This window comes from Lissotriton vulgaris, chromosome 1_1 (assembly GCF_964263255.1).
Source record: "Lissotriton vulgaris chromosome 1_1, aLisVul1.2, whole genome shotgun sequence".
Lineage (NCBI taxonomy): Eukaryota > Metazoa > Chordata > Amphibia > Caudata > Salamandridae > Lissotriton > Lissotriton vulgaris.
Window position 1 is genome coordinate 737,472,608 of NC_141685.1, and position 16,227 is coordinate 737,488,834.

Below are 16,227 nucleotides of genomic sequence, written 5' to 3' on the forward strand. Positions count from 1 at the left end.
TTAAAATAAGGTTCTGATTAATACTTCTATATGCAGATTCCTCACGTTTAGAATTTTCCCCAGGTGCTATACTGGATCCGGTGGAAATGTTCGTATCAGTGCTCTTGCGTGCTGCCAGAAGGTGCCATGCGGCTCCCTGTTGACTTTGTTCTGTCCTGGAAGTGACAGAATGGAGCTGCATATAATTGCCACCCTGAGTGCCTTCGTCAGCTCCTTTCTTTCTGCACCTTCGAACGGGGATCTGGAGCTCCACTCCTGTTTGTGACGGACCCTCATGAGTTGCTTCTGGTGTTGAGACTCGAGGAATGTCTCCAAGTCGTTAGAGAAATTTGCCCTCATGCATCTCAAGGAGATCTGGGACTGTGAAACGAAGCTGTGCATCACTAAACATCGAAAGAAGCCTCGCAAATCCTGATCTAAGTTGAGGGCACAGACTCGTTTTCGCTCTGATAGCCGACCTTTCGACGGGTCCTCTTTGCGGTATCAAGAAAGCTGAAGTCTAAATCAAAGGGGAAACACAAAAATGCAACGCAGGACGATTGCCCTACTGTCTAGCTAAGGAGGAGTCGCAAGGGTGTCAGAGTGGCACCCAATCTCGCTTCTGATCTCTGATTGAGGAGCAACTTTCACAGTTGATCTTAATGTGTCTCAAGTACCCCAGGCCATCGATAATGCTGCAGATCAAGACCTTTAGAGAGGCATGCTCTATATTTTTGGCACAGTTCTGGCTCCCTCTGACATACCTAATGACCCCAAGGATCTACACTAGTCTGGATCTGTCCATGGTGCTGTCTTGGCCCCTGCAACCTGCCTGGGGATTCACGCTGACTCCAGTGCTGACTTCTAATCTGACTCCAAGACCTGCACCAGCTCCTTCCTCGTCAACACCGGACCTGACATCACCAGAGGTGGATCCTCTACCAACTGTGTTGTCCGACCCGGAGACGAATCTGCTTTGACCCCAACCGAGATCACACCATAACTCCTCAGCAGTGTACCTGTTTCCAATCTATCTGATTCAGACAATACCCCTCTTTGTAGCATGGAGCTGTCCTCAGTTGCTCCGCCAGCTTTTCGGTTCCGACTGACCGGAGTTTGCCACCACTTGGAGATTATGGGAATGATCTACCCCCACATTATGGTGACAGTCTGCAAATGGATTGACCAGGCTCCAGAGGGCTTGATACAGGGTTGAAGTCCTGTATCTAGAACTTCCCTCGGTTGAGGTAACAACCAATATCCTTCCTCCTGTTCTTCAGTCTGGTCCGGCTTCTTCTGAGCCCTTGCTACCGTTTAATTAAGCTCTAACAGACACCCTTATTGGGTGCACGTGATATACACCTTTTCTTCCCCCAATAGTTAACAGGCAGGTGGCCCAATGCCACAGACAGGCATCTTGCGACCATGATTTTCTTACTGAGAGTTTGGTGATTCAAGCTTCCACTAGCAAGGTGAAATCTAATTTGTTCCCCACTCGTCGAAAAGGATTGAAGCTTTTAGGAATTTGTCTCTTCAGCCAGCCTAGCCTTGAGATGTATAAGTGCTAGGTGCCTGCTAGGCCGGTACATGTACATCCTCTGTGACATGGTCAGTAAGATCTTGCCAGCATTCCCAGAAGAGTTTAGGGACCTCTTTGCTCAGAGCCATTCAAGATGATCAGGATGCAGCTAAATATATAATTTACCCCGGTCTGAACAATACAGATTGCTTGAGGCGAACAGTTGACACTAGTGTGGTGCTCTGTTGCTATACATGGATAAGATCCACAGGTTTTTAATTTCAATAGCTCATGGCATTCCTTTAAATGGATAATGCATTTTTGGGTGAAAAATCTGATTCCATCCTTGAGCACTTCTAGGAAAGCCTGGCCAAGGCATACTCTTGGGACCTTTAACCCCCTGCCAGATAGTTGTCTCATCAGTTTCAATCCTTCCACAGGTACTCCAGTGGTTTTGTCAATAGACCGCACCAGTTTCCCTCATCCTATGCTGCAGTCGCACCAGCGCTTTTTGTGGCAAGGAACAGGAATGAAGCAGACAACATACAGGTCACAAGGATCACAGTTTTTCCCTGCCTTCTTCCCCGGTGGCTTCAGCCTCCAAGCCGCTGTAGTTATGCCTTAGTGGTACATAACTGCCCTTTGGGAGGCGGGATCCGCCATTTTCTCCCAAGGTGGCAGTCCGTCACATCCAAAAGATGGGACCTCCATATCGTCCAGCATTTTAATGCCTTTCTGTTTCTTTCTGACCCACAACAGCTTCCACCACATCAGAGAAGCTTATAGAGGAGGGCCTATTTTTTGTCTTACTGCAAGAGGCGTGATCTCTGGTCCAAAGAGGCCATCCAGAGCCAACCTTGGGAATAGGTATTGGTTGTTACACCCACTTGTGCCGAAGAATGACAGAACTTTCGCCCTATTTTAGATCCTCGCTCTGAGTGCCTCCCTGTGGAAAGACACATTCTAAATAATCATACAGTCGGCCGTGGTTTTGGGCGACTGAGTGGTAGCCTTGGACCTGTAGGACAATTACTTTTATGTGCCAGTCACAGAGTCCCACAGAAGTTACAAGCAGTTCAAGGGTGGCCAGGAACATTTTCAGTTTGTTGTGCTCTTCTTCACTCTCACCAGCACCCCCTGGGTGATCATGAAAGTAGTGGCGCTGGTTGCTCCACATCTTTGGAGGTTGGAGATACCAGTATTTTCCTCTTTCGTAAACTGGCTATTGAAGTTGGGCTCGCCTCAGTCCATTGTAGGCCACCTCTTCACAACTGCGAACCTCCTGATATCTTTGGAGTTCTAAACTAACGAGCCAAATTCACACCTGACTGCTTGCAAAGACTTCCCTTAGAAGGAGATGTTATGACAATAGTGCATAGTTCTGGGCCTTACCTCTGCTGCAATGAGTCCAGGCCATTAAGGCTGTGATCCTGATGTTTTGGTCTCTGTCTTGGATCTCTGTGAGAGCATCTTTCTTGTCCAATTTGACAGGCGACTCTGTAGTGGGATTTGAAGCCTCAGCTGGCCCAACATTACAAAAACCTTTTGAATGTCATCAAGGTGTTGTAGTAGGCCACACAGTATCTGCAATGGTGGCGTCTCAACCACTTTATGACCAGCGGTAGACCCCTTTCCCTTCCATACTCAGAGTTGTTGGTGGATTGGGGATGCCATGTGGGAGAGGCAGAGATCAGAGGGCTATAGGTGGAAATTCGGCTCCACTTCAATCTGTTGGAGTTGTTGGGCGTTTGCCTGACGCTTAAGACTTTCTTGCTGTCCATCAAAAGAAGGCTTGTGCATGCTCTCCTGGTTAACATATTCGCCATGTGGTACTGCAACAAGCAGAGCAGAGGGGGTCCTAGGTCCTCTGTCAAAAGATGCTGCACAATGGAGTTGACTGGGGCATCAAGGCATCGCCCTGAAAATCAACCACCCGGTGGGATCTTTAAATACCAGGGCAGACAAGCTCAGCCGGCAACGCCGGGTGGGTCACAATGGCGGTTGCACCCCAAGCAGTACAGCTTCGGGGAGGATGTTCTGTCACTGCAGCAGGGCAGGGTTCTGCACCAAAGCTTGCACAATCTACACCTCCATGTGTGGAGATTGAGCAGCATTAGATTACTGAGTTTGACCTACCACTTGAGGTTGTGGATGTCAAACTTGCAGCAAGGCGTCCCTCTACAAAGTTCATTTTTGTTTTGCAGGGAAATCTTTCTGTTCTAGTGTGGATTCTGCGAAAGCGTCCCCTCACAAACCAAACTGTCTGAAGTTTTACTATTAAAGGTTATTTGGCAGCCCTTTTGCCCATTTTGTACAGTTAGGTATATATTCCTTACCTTATAAATACCCCCAGGAGTCAGACTAGATCCGGAACGTTTTTCTTCAGCCGTACCCCTGCGCGTCTGTAGGTGTCGTCAGTTGACTGCGTCTGTCGTCGGCGTTGTGGTCACCGGGACGAAGTTGCAGAAGTTACTTAGATGCCGCCCTTGCGCGCTGACGTCAGTTCTTTCTTTTTTCGTGCCAGCAAGTGCAGATCCGGAGAGAGCGGTACCCCTGGTCACTTTTTGACTGACTTTTTTGCGACTTTTGTCAACTTCATTTTTGAGTCTTACATCAACTCCTGGGGCACGCAGGATGCCCGGCTTCAAGGCCTGCGATTCCTGTACCCGACTGATGTCAGTGACGGATCCGAACTGTGTGTGCCTCTATTGCCTAGAGCGCAACCACAACCCCAAGTCGTGCTCCGACTGCCAAACCATGGCCCGAAGTCTTTGCGGGAGCGGTCCCAAAAGGTCCTCGAGGCCCAGGCAGTCGACTCCCCGTCGCTCAAGGTCGTGGTCTTGTGGGATGTCACGGGGACCGATCGCGGAGCCATCACTCCTCATCTAAGTCTTCTTACTCAGGATCAGGTAAGTCGAAGCACAGAAAGAAGTCGAAGAAGCATCTTCGCTCTTCGACTTCCCGTCGGCCGATGGGATGCAGGGTGCGGGCGGTGCCCCTCCCGCGGCTCCGTGTGCTGAGCCTTCAGGGTCGACTCCGGCCTTCCCGTGACCGGGAGCGACCCTTGCCCAGCTTCGCCAATTTTACAAAGCGAAGCATGTCATCTTTGGGCAGCCCAACTCTGCTAGCACGCCTTCAGGCCCCACAGACTCAGCTGGGGGCCCTAGCCCTTCGACGCCGGCAGCTTGAGCCTCGGCACTGCGGGCCCCCTTGGATCCAGGCCTGGATCCTGATCGGCGTCGGTCGATGGTCGACCTCGTTAGACCTCCACCGGCGCTGATTCCACCGGCATCACATCCACAGCTGACGATGGCTGGACCCCCAGCCAGTGTCGACCCTGGCATCTGCCCAATCTGGACACGTAGCCGGACTGGTGTCGACCGACGGATACTTTTGTCCCTTGGTCCACCCTGGCCATTTTCAGCCAGAGGAGGATGAGGAAGACTGGGAGGGGTCTGGTGACCGTCTGACAGACCAGCTGGAGTATGAGCTGGACTGGAGAGAGGAACTGGGGGATGCCAGTGGTCTGGGCCTAGGAATGTTGTCTTCTCCTACCGTGACTGGGATGGAGCGTCATACGCTGGTGGTGGTGCACCACATGGCCGCCCTATGCACCACATGGTGGTGCATAGGGCGGCCGAGGCTCTCCACCTCGAGCTTCCTACGGTGGCAGTCAGGACTAACCTCCTGACAGAGGTGCTTCAGGCGGCATCAAGGTCTTCGGAGCCTCTGCTGTCATTCAATAAAGCCCAAACGGACATCCTTTTGGGCACCTGGTCCAGGCCCAACACAGGGGCTCCTGTGGATAGGATGGTTGCCCGACGCCACCGCCCGGCCTCGGGTGACCCCACTTTTCTCTCCCAACACCCTACCCCTGAGAGCTTGGTGGTCCATGCCTCTAGGTCAAAGGGCGCCTTCCCTACCGCTCCACCTGATAGGGAATCCAAAAAGCTGGACCAACTTGGGAAGAATACGTTTTCTTCCTCCAGCTTGGGACTGTGGTCGATAAACGCCGCATGTCAGTTGGACTGTTATTCCCACTCTGTGTGGGATACAATGGAGCAAGTGCTGCCTCAGTGCCCGGAGGAGACCCAGGCCATGCTCTCTCATGCAGTCACCGAGGGGAGAGACGCAGCGAAGTTTACCATCCGCTGTGGGCTGGATACCCCCGACGCACTTGGCAGGACTATTTCCACGTCAGTAGCTCTACGACGCTACGCCTGGTTGCGATCTACTGGTTTTTTCGGGGATGTCCAATCCACACTTATGGACATGCCCTTTGATGGCCCGTGCCTTTTCTGCGACAAGCCAGACAACGCGCTAGAGCCCTTTAAGGACTCCCAGGCTACGGCCAAGTCCTTGGGCCTCTCCACCACCTACCCTGCGCAGTCTGCCTTTCGCCCCTTTCGTGGCTATGGAAGGGGTGCCCCACTACGTCCCACCCAGAGCCACAGGCCGGGGCAGGCTGTTCAGCCCCAGCACGGCCAGGGACGTGGTAACCACCGGCGTGGTTATGGGGGCCAGCGAGCAGGCCAGTCCACCACAGCCCACTCTGCATTAGCCTCCAAACCCTCCTAGTCCGACCTTCCAGGGCCACCAAACGCCAGTGGGCGGCAGGATCCGCCATCACCTCCCCCACTGGCGCACCATCACATTGGACAGGTGGGTTCTGCAGATAGTCCGAAGGGGCTACTCCCACCCCTTCGAGACTACCCCTCCCTCCATGCCACCTCAGTACTATTGCATGTCGGAGGATCACCCAGCCCTTCTCCAACAGGAAGTTTTGGCTCTCTTGGCCAAGCAGGCCATCCAGGGCATTCCTGCCCCAGAAGTAGTTTGTAGTTGCTATTCCCACTACTTTCTGGTGACAAAGTCCTGCGTCCTATCTTGGATCTCAAGAACGTCAACCTCTTCCTCCGGACGGAGAAGTAAAAAATGTTGATGCTCGCTCAGGTCTTGTCTGCCCTCAACCCTGGAGACTGGTTGGTAGCGTTGGACTTGCAGGACGCTTATTTTCACATCCCCGTCCTGCCAACCCACCAGCTTTACCTGCATTTCACAGTAATCCACGAGCACTTTCAGTTTACTGTGCTCCCCTTTGGCCTTACTAGCGCCCCTCAGGTGTTCACGAAAGTGATGGGGCGGTCGCAGCTCACCTGTGCAGATCAGGGTTTCCAGTCTTCCCCTATCTCGACGACTGGCTGTTGAAGGTGGGCTCTCCCCAAGCAGTCTTCTCCCACCTCCAGACTATGGCCGACCTCCTGCATTCGCTGGGGTTCTCCATCAACGTGCCGAAGTCACACCTAACTCCCTCTCAGAAGCTCCTCTTCATCTGAGCGTTTCAGGACACAATGCAGTTTTGGGTTTATCCTCCCAAACAGCGAGTCCGGTATATTTGGGCTCTGATTCCGATCTTTCAGCCTTTATCCAGAGTCTCTGTCAGGTTGATGCTGCGGCTTCTGGGGCTGATGGCCTCCTGCATCCTTCTGGTGCATCACGCCAGGTGGCGGATGCGGGCTCTGCAGTGGGACCTGAAGTTTCAGTGGGCCCAGCATCAGGGCAGCTTAATCGTCTTGATCTCAGAGGGAACTGCAAGACAGTTGCAGTGGTGGCTCATGGACCGCGATTGGGTCAGCGGCAGATCCCTCTCCCTACCCCAACCGGAGCAGGTAGTTATGACCGAGGCGTCCCTTCTGGGCTGGGGGGGCCACATGGGAGAGGCGTAGATCAGAGGCCTCTGCTCTCCGGCGGAGTCCCGGCTCCACATCAACCTTCTGGAGCTGCGGGCGATCCTTCTTGCACTGAAAGCATTCCTCCCATCTGTCCGGGGCAGTGTAGTGCAGGTGTTCACGGACAACACCACTGCCATGTGGTACTCCAACAAACAGGACGTGGTGGGGTCATGGACCCTCTGCCAGGAGGCTCTGCGGCACTGGCAATGGCTGAAACATCAGGGTGTGACCCTGGTGGTTCAACACCTGGCAGGTTCCCTGAACGCCAGGGCGGACGAACTCAGCCGCAGGTGCATGATGGATCACGAATGGCGTCTGTACTCGGACGTGGAGCAAGGTCTCTTTCAGCAGTGGGGAGAACCTTGGTTAGATCTATTCGCCACAGAAGAGAACGCGCAATGTCATCAGTTCTACGCCTATACCACTTCTGCCCAGAGTGCTGAAGAAGATCAGGCGCGACCGGGCCCAAGTCATCCTTGTGGCTCTGGGCTGGGCACGAAGATACTGGTATCCCGAGCTACTCAGCATGTCAGTCGATCCCCCGATTCGTCTGCCTCTTCAGGATGACCTTCGGTCGCAGCAGCAGGGGACGGTCCTCCACCCGAACCTGTCCAGTCTCCACCTCCATGCGTGGATATTGAGTGGCGACAGTTGAGGCCATTTGACTTGCCTTCTGAAGTTTGCAATGTGATTCTGGCAGCCAGGCGTCCCTCCACAAAATCGGTATATGCCTGCAGGTGGAACAAATTAGTGGCATGGTGCACAGCAAAGGCTGTGGATCCACTCCCTGCCCCCTTTCTGAGGTTCTCCTCTTTCTTCTTTCTTCTTTCTCTTTGCCCGGCAGGGCTCTGCTCTGGGCACTATGAAGGACTACCTTTCTGCCCTTTCTGCCTTTTTAAGGCTACCTGATCAGCCCTTTTTGTTCAAGTCCCCGGTTGTAAATAGGTTCTTGAAGAGCATCACTCATATGTTCCCCCCTGTTACTTTCGTGATGCCTCAGTGGGACTTGAACCTTGTTCTGACTTATCTGATGTGCGCTCCCTTCGAGCCACTTCATAACTGTCCTCTTCGTCTTCTCACCCTTAAGACTGCATTCCTGGTTGCCATCACCTTTGCCAGGAGGGAGAGTGAGCTCCAAGCCCTTTCTTTACAACCCCCTTTCCTTTCTGTCCATCCGGACAAAGTTGTGTTGCGGGCGCGACCCTCTTTCCTGCCCAAGGTAGTCACAGCCTTCCACATCGGGCAGTCCATCTCCTTGCCCACCTTCTTTCCGCCTCCGCATTCCTCGAAAGAGGAAGAGAGGCTCCACTGTCTGGACCCAAAATGTGCACTCTCATACTATCTGGATCGCACTCGCCAGTTCCGGGTGGATGACCAACTCTTTGTCCCGTCTTAACCTGGCTTGGTTCGATAGGCTGACGGCAGTTAAAATGACAGTGCTCCCTCGTATCCTGTACCTTTTTCAAATGCTCCCATTGAGCCCTCCACCAGGTTCCCTCCAGAAGCTACAATGGCTTATTAATATGTATGTCACCGACGCTGAAGGCGTGGGACCAATTGGCGTAGCATAGAGGTTGGACTACTTTCCCGTTCCCTAAGACGCCCATTGCAGATAATCCGGACTTCCCACCGGGTTGTGTGTCCCCGATCTTCCAGCACTGGAGGGAAGAAGGTTGTAAGAGAGTGGGTTCCCTCTTTGATCTTGATGGCCTAATTCCGTTCCCCCTGCTTCATCAGGAATATATTTCTCCCTCGGAGTCCGTTGCTTTTCCTTATGCGCAATTAGAGCATTGGGGTTACTCAGTCTCCTAATATTGCGTCTGTCCCGTCCCTTGACGGCTTTCAAAAAATGGATAGTCTGCAAGAAAGATGATAGCAAGCTTATATCTGACTTGTATGCTATGATCATGGCGCGTCCGGAAGCTTTACGTACAAAAGCGCAGGTTCTCTGGGAGACAAAGCTAGGGCGTGGGAGCAGGTTTTCTACTGTGCGCACCACACCACTGCCAACGTAGCAGGCACTGAGTCCGCCTACAAGGCGGTACTTATTGGTATTATAACCCAGCTCGTATTAAAGCTTGGCATCGGAAGAACTCAGGCCTCTGTTGGAGGGGGTGTGGTTCCCCAGGCACCTTGATGCACCTTCTGTGGCACTGTCCGAAGCTAGAGCGGTATTGGACGGTGATCCTTGACGACCTAGACGATGCCTTTCAGATCACGTTCCCTCGAGCACCTGAGCATGCGCTATTAGGGCTTCCATATATGAAATCGTTTCCTTTGCGCTCGCTGAGGGGTAGACAAATCGCTCTGGCCTTGCTGGCAGCACGCCTTGTCATTCTTGCGCAGTGGGGATCCCCTGACTCACCTGACCCAAGGGACTGGATCCGAAGGCTATAGCATCTTTTGGCTATGGAGCAGCTATCGCTGAGAATGGATGGAAAAGGGGCGGAATACGCAGAACTGTGGGGCCCATTCCTGCATCTTCTATCTAGGGACTTGAGGGAAGTCACTTGCCCGAAGTACTTGCAGATTCTTCAACTTATTCCTTTGGAGCCTTGGGGACCTGCAAGGTGGTTTGAGCGGCGCTTAGGGGGGGTGTAGGGGCGATAGGGAGTGTAAGGAGGACGATGAGACTGAAGCGGAGGTGGGAGGTGAGCGGCGGAGGGGAGGTTTGGGGGTGGGGGAAGGTAGGTTTTCTTTGTCTTTGTTCTTGTAATTAAAAGCGGTAGCTTTGTGTTTGCACTGGCTGCTCATCATGGCATTTCATTTTCCCTCATGGGGTCGCCCTCGGGGGTGTAGGCCCGAACACTGTGTCTAATGGTTTTGGATTTTGCCCTGCCAGCCAGCGGATGTAGGCAGCTGAGCTGTGTTCTGAGTTGTTATACTGCTCAATAAAAACGATTGATTCTAAAAGGAACCATACTCAATAAGGCAACAGTTGCTGTTTTTTTGTTTTAGTTTTTTACATCCAATTAGCCAAAGTGAAACATACAAGCATTTTTGGCTGAAAACACCACTGCATAACAATACATAGTAAAAAGTAGAAAAAGCAGGAAATTGTGTTCTAACACTTAACTAAACAGAGCTGTGAAAAAGTGCCCTGCCACCTTAAGAATTCCAGAAGGCCACAATATCCCATCATACCCACCAAGCAGGCAGTTGGGCCGATTATTTTCCAGCCCTGCGAGAAAGATCACAATCAGTTTGTCTTTTTTTTACAATAATAGCTGGCTAGAAACACCAATTTCATTTTTCTGGGGAGGGGCTGATTAGGGTGGAGGGGCAAGGTTATATATCGCTGGAGGTATTTTGACGTTCTTTAGCTTTTTGTTTCCATTTTCATACCAAAATTTGGCAAATGTTGCTCCTTTTACCTGGGCTGTTCACCTTTTGATATCTTGTGTCAGGTTCACGTTTTCAGAATTCCGGTAATTTAGGCTTTAGGACACCTGGTAAGCAGCAGTGTTTTTAGCCAAACGTGCTTTTATGTTGTAGTTTGCTAATTGGATGTTTTCTTCTTTTTTAACAGGAAATGTTGCCTAATTAGGAATGTTTTGTTTCAGAAAACATATTTGTTAACGTGTTCTGGGATCTCCTACATATGTTTAGATATTTTAACCTGAATTTAGAGAGAACACTGATGATGAAGAACTCGATCTAGTTGCAAGTAACTTTTCCTTTTTCACTTCTACCCTCACTCTTACACAAATTTGGCAGAATTTGATTGGCATCAGATAAGTAAACTGCGTTTTTCTCATGATCATGACAAAGCAGCTGTTAGGCATGCCAGTTCTTTAAATATAAAAAAATCTGTTAGAAAACAATCAGATTGCATTGTAGTCTTATGTGGGTTCGCCGTTCCTCCATGGAATGAAAGTAATCAAGCAAAATAACTTCCAAAGCATTTGAGGAACTTGCGTGATGCTGCTCTCTGCCCTTCAGGAGTAATGGACCCAGAGAAGGAAAGGCAGAACCAGCTAAGACCAGATAATGAGTTATTGCCCCAGTATTGGAACTTTCATAGATTCCCATGCTTTGTATCATTCCCCGTCGTCGGAATGGGAGCCTCAGTAAAAATAAATAACCTAGTAGTAAGCACAAAAGTGAAAAAATAGGCCTAGGCCTCATCTCCTTTTGTAGCTTATCCACATCTTTTAACCAATCAGAGCAGCCTCACCCCATAGAACCTTCCTGAGAGAGCCTCAGATTTTCTACCGCACGTTGTGCTAGGGAGTCTCCATTGAGCTCTGCTCAATTTTCTTCAGTTTACTATTCCTATTTCAACTTTCTTCTTCAGTTTCAAGAATGTCTGACAAGGAGAGAAAGGCTCTTTTTAGAGCTTGTGCTACATGTTCCAAAAAAAGACTGTTTGAGGAGGACAAACATGAAGATTGCATATACTGTTTGTACCCAGACCACAAGGCCACTGAGTGCAAGATTTGCAGGACCTTCTCTACAAAAACTTTAAGAGACAGAGAAGGCCGCCTACTGACCTGGCTTCACAAGATGAAGACCCGGAAGGACTTTATTTCTTCAGACAGTGAGGGCTCTTCTTCGGATCCGTCCTCGAGAAGATCTAAGAAAAGGGGTAGGTCATCCCCCTCTATATCTACTGAGCCCCCTGTCAAGGCCTTACTTGGGACCTCTGATAGATCTGAAGGGCCTGCTTCCCTAAAATCTCCTCACCGCGGTGAAAAGGAGAGGCAGGGACAGCTTGAGGAGTCACAGACTGCGAAGGCAACTAAAACATCTTCAGAAAAGGAGAAAGGTGGCAAAAAACCTGCTTCTACTCCTCAAGAACTGCCTTTGGACAGACGGCAAAAATGACAGGTACGTCGACAATTCCAGTCAAGAAAGACTTGCCTTTGAAAACAGCCCCGTCGACGATCCATCCTTCATCGACGACAGCAATCCCATCATCGACGATCCACCTTTCGACGACGAGTCCAATCTCTTCGTCGTCGGCTCCGTCGACGACACCGTCGACGAGGATTCTTCAGTCGACGACGACTAGAAAACTTTGTATTTCCATCAAAAAACGTCAGATTACACCAGAAATGACGTCTCCACGGCAAGTCACGCCCTTCCCACCGACATTATTACTGGATGAGGAATCTGAAGAGGAGGATGAGAGTCCTTAAGGACCGGCTTATAGCCCATCGGACCTAAATGTCAAGTGCCAGGACTCAAGTTCTGACGAGGGCGCAGTGGAACATCACTATGTGCCGCAGGAGGCCTATGTTCACCATGAGAGATCTACTGTGAATGTACGCCCTCAGAGGTCTCCACAAAGACATCCACAGGACATGGTAGCCATGTCGTCCTCACTCATTTCGGACTTGCAGTTAATGTTGCAAGATTACAGACGCAGATTTCCAACTCAACCGGAGGTACAGCAAGTACGTCCTCCTTCACCTTCAATCCCACCGCCGCAAGAAGTGGCGCAGACTTCTTTGCCTTTGAGGGTGGACGAACCCGTGCCTAAAGAATCTCAGCGAGATGTGGTCCATATCCAGGATGAGGGTTATGATGATGCTTCATCAGATGCTGATCGACAGGTGGATCCAGACCAAGATCCGGATAGAAACTGGGACATTGATGGTCCTCAAGACCCAGATGTTCAAGTGCCAGATAACGCTACCTCCCCTCCAGCAGACATTGGAGGTTTTCATAATCTCATGGAGAGGGCATCAAAGACGTTTGGACTTTCAATTACGACGGTCCAATCGGACTGTTTTTTATATGATTTCAAGGAACCTTACCAAAAATCGGTTAGCTCTATTCCCATCATAGAGTATGTTTGGTCTGAGGGTATAAAGGCCATGCAGAATCCAGCAACGGTCCTCCCAGTTCTTCCCCGGCTGGAGAAGAAATATAAAGCGCCGGAGGGCAGCCCCGCTTGTCTCACTGGGCAGCCGAAACCAGACTCTGTAATCTCCCAGGCAGCACAGAGTAAATCTAAAAATCCATCAACGCCACTGACTACACCACCAGATAAGGAAGGGAGGCGTCTAGATAATGTCGGAAAGAGGTTCTCGACTATGGCCAGCCTTCTTGTTCGAGCGGCGAATGCTCTGGCGATCCTGGGGAGATATGATCGCCAGATGTGGTGTGACTTGTCCCCATTTGTGGAGGAACTTCCTGATGGCTCAAAGGATGAAGTAAAAAAGATCTTGCTGGAGGATGAGCGTGCCTCTTCGGAGGTAATAGACTGCGCTATGGACATAGCGACAACAGCCTTCCAAGCGCTGGCAGGTTCGGCAGTGTTGCGGCGTCAGGGCTGGTTGAGAGCTACGTGATTTCGCCAGGAGGTGCAAAATAAAATTCTAGACTTGCCCTACGATGGTGAAATGTTGTTTGGCAAGCACGTGGATGATGCCCTGCAAGGGATAAAGAAGGGATACGGTCACGGCCTAGTCCCTAGGAACTTTGACCTACCGTAAAGTCCCTTTTAGGGGGTGCAAGAGGAAGAGGTTTCTCATCCTACAGAGGCGAAACCAGCAGCGCATTTCTTCCTACTCACAACTATCATACAAGCCCCAATACTCTCAACGGCAAAGTCAGTCAGCGTCTTTCTCTCGCCAGCCGTCAAGAGGGCGTCAAGGCCGACAGGGGAGAGACAATTCCAGGAAACAATAGCGGCCCTGTGGCTCTTTCTACTGTTCTTGTTCCCTCGTCAACACCAGTGGGGGGCAGGATTGCATATTTTCTATTTAGCTGGAAGGTCATATCATCAGACCAGTGGGTTCTGAATATCATCAAAACAGGACACACTTTGGAGTTTCAAAATCTTCCTCCAAACAGAGCTCCAAACGCCATTACGTCGAAACATCTGGGACTTCTTCGTCTCGAAGCCCACCAACTCTTCATCAAGGGGGCAATAGAACCTGTACCTCACTCCCAAAAGGGGAAAGGATTTTATTCCAGGTTCTTCCTGGTTCACAAGACGAAGGAGAAATGGCGTCCGATACTAGATCTACGGGAGCTCAACACTTATCTCATCAAGGTGTCGTTCAGGATGGTCACCCTTCAAGATATTTTACGTCTTCTCAATCCAGGGGACTACATGGCAACTCTGGATTTGGAGGATGCATATTTCCATGTACCCATCCACCCAGCTCACAGGCAATATCTACGGTTCACAGTAGGCAAGAGCCACTTTCGGTTCAAGGTGCTGCCCTTTGGTCTGCGGTCCGCACCGATAATTTTCACAAAAGTACTAGCTCCGGTGGCGGCTTTTCTCAGGAGGCAGTCTTTGGAAGTCTTCCCATACTTGGACGATTGGCTGGTGAAAGCTCCTTCATTCCAGAAAGCTTCCAGGGCTGTCACAACCTGCAGGACACTTTTCGAACAGTTAGGACTTCGACTCAACAAGGAAAAGTCGGTCTTGCGACCATCCAAGACGACAAAGTTTTTAGGGGCGATTCTGGACACAGATTGCTGCAAAGCTTTACCGTCGAAAGAACGCCAGAAGAATCTCACTCTGTCAGCTCGCATTCTACGATCAAGGAAATTTCTGTCAGTACGTTGTTACAAATCCCTTCTAGGATCGATATCATCCTGCATACCATTGATTCCGCACTGCAGGCTAAGGATGCGTCCACTGCATGAACAACTGGACAAACAATGGCGTCAGGCAACGGGTTCCTTCGACGACAAAATCATTATCACGCCGGTCATGAAAAAAGAAAGTGACTGGTGGTCAAGGAAGGAGAACATTTCAGTGAGTTTGACATTCTAGCTTCCTCCATCTCCCATGGTGTAAACGACGGATGCCTCTATGGAGGGTTGGGGAGCGGTCCTTCAGGAGCTCCAAGTTAGTGGCCACTGGAGCGCAACCCAATGCAGGTTCCACATCCACCTGCTAGAACTTATGGCTATCCGTCTAGCCTTGCAGGCTTTCGTTCCAAGAATCCAAACCCGTTCAGTGCTGGTTCGTACGGACAACACTACGGCCATGCATTACATAAACAAGCAGGGCGGGACGAGATCCTGTTCCCTTTCCAAGGAAGCGCAGAGAATTTGGAACTGGGTAATTCAACACAAAATTACTCTGTCAGCGGAACATCTAGCAGGGACGCTCAATTCCACAGCGGATGCTTTGAGTCGCCAGAGGTCAATCAGCCACGAGTGGGAATTTAATCAGACCATTCTAGAGGAGATCTTTTCATGTTCGGGGACCCCAACGATCGATCTGTTTGCGACACCTCAGAACACCAAATGCCAGTGCTACGCAAGCAGGGATCTCCATCAGGGATCCTTGGGGAATGTGCTTTTGATTGCTTGGTACGGCGCATTTGTCTACGCCTTTTCACCAATTCCTCTAATCCCAAGACTGATCAGGAAGCTCAAGGCGGAGCCGTGCAGAATGATATTAATAGCACCAGCATGGCCCCGACAACTCTGGTACACAGAGCTTCTCCTACTCTCTCAGGACCATCCGATTCTTCTGCGGCCTGTTCCATCGCTGTTGTCAATGACTCAGGGTCAGGTGCTCCATCCAGATGTGAACTCCCTCCAATTGACAGCGTGGCTCCTGAGTACAGAGAATTCCAGCATTTAAATACCCCAGGAAAATGTAGGGACATTCTGGCTCAGGCCCGTGCGCCTAGTACAAATAAGACCTATCGGGCAAAGTGGAAGAGGTTTTGTCTTTGGTGCCAGAAACAAGGGGTACATCCATATACGTCGGCCCTTCACCAGCTTTTGCCTTACATCCTTTCTCTAGCAAAATCTGGATTGGCGCATTCGTCTGTTAAAGTTCATCTTGCAGCCATTTTAAGATTTAGACGCACGTCATCAGGCCCTTCTCTTTGGTCGGCGAGGGTTGTTAAGCAGTTTCTGAAGGGTTTATTCAGAGTTTTTCCTCCAGTCCGGCCTCCACCTCCGGCCTGGCACCTTAATTTGGTTCTTTCGCACCTGTTGAAAGCTCCGTTCGAGCCTATTCACAGGGCGGATATGAAATTTGTGTCATGGAAACTTGCTCTTCTCTTGGCT

At 50.7% G+C, this 16,227-nt stretch overlaps 1 protein-coding gene across 2 annotated transcripts in view; it reads left to right on the top strand.

Moving 5' to 3' along the window:
- The window catches only part of CEP350 (centrosomal protein 350), a 1,459,870-nt gene that overhangs the window by 1,362,237 nt on the left and 81,406 nt on the right, over window positions 1-16,227 (top strand). The window lies entirely within an intron of this gene.